Source organism: Eubalaena glacialis, chromosome 18, assembly GCF_028564815.1.
Source record: "Eubalaena glacialis isolate mEubGla1 chromosome 18, mEubGla1.1.hap2.+ XY, whole genome shotgun sequence".
Taxonomy (NCBI): Eukaryota; Metazoa; Chordata; class Mammalia; order Artiodactyla; family Balaenidae; genus Eubalaena; species Eubalaena glacialis.
The window spans coordinates 7,729,966-7,730,736 of NC_083733.1; the positions used below are offsets into that span (position 1 = coordinate 7,729,966).

Here is a 771-nt window from a genome sequence, read left to right on the forward strand (position 1 = left end):
TCCTGGCTATTGTAAATAGAGCTGCAATGAACATTGTGGTACATGACTCTTTTTGAATTATGGTTTTCTCAGGGTATATGCCCAGTAGTGGGATTGCTGGGTCATATGGTAGTTCTATTTTTAGTTTTTTAAGGAACCTCCATACTGTTCTCCATAGTGGCTGTATCAATTTACATTCCCACCAACAGTGCAAGAGGGTTCCCTTTTCTCCTCACCCTCTCCAGCATTTATTGTTTCTAGATGTTTTGATGATGGCCATTCTGACCGGTGTGAGATGATATCTCATTGTAGTTTTGATTTGCATTTCTCTAATGATTAATGATGTTGAGCATTCTTTCATGTGTTTGTTGGCCATCTGTATATCTTCTTTGGAGAAATGTCTATTTAGGTCTTCTGCTCGTTTTTGGATTGGGTTGTTTGTGTTTTTGTTATTGAGCCGCATGAGCTGCTTAAAAATATGGAACGCTTCACGAATTTGCGTGTCATCCTTGCGCAGGGGCCATGCTAATCTTCTCTGTATCGTTCCAATTTTAGTATATGTGCTGCCGAAGCGAGCACAACGTCAAGCGTTCTTCATCTAGGTGTCCTTGTGTTTATATTCAAGAGAAATGACAAGTCACTGGAAATCCGTACAAAGTTCTGTGTCTCGCTGTATGTGTGCATTTTCAAGGTCAGCCAGTCAATAGCCTTCCATATATTCTCAGAGATCTGTCACCCTAATGGGGTTTAAGCACCACAGCTTTTTAGAATACTCTCAAAAAATTTATTATT

At 39.7% G+C, this 771-nt stretch overlaps 1 non-coding gene across 1 annotated transcript; it reads right to left on the reverse strand.

Annotated features, from left to right (window-relative positions):
• Positions 1–451: 451 nt before the first annotated feature.
• Positions 452–558, reverse strand: LOC133079219 (U6 spliceosomal RNA). The gene has a single exon (XR_009698099.1). It is a non-coding gene; the product is annotated as a U6 spliceosomal RNA (small nuclear RNA).
• Positions 559–771: the final 213 nt, after the last annotated feature.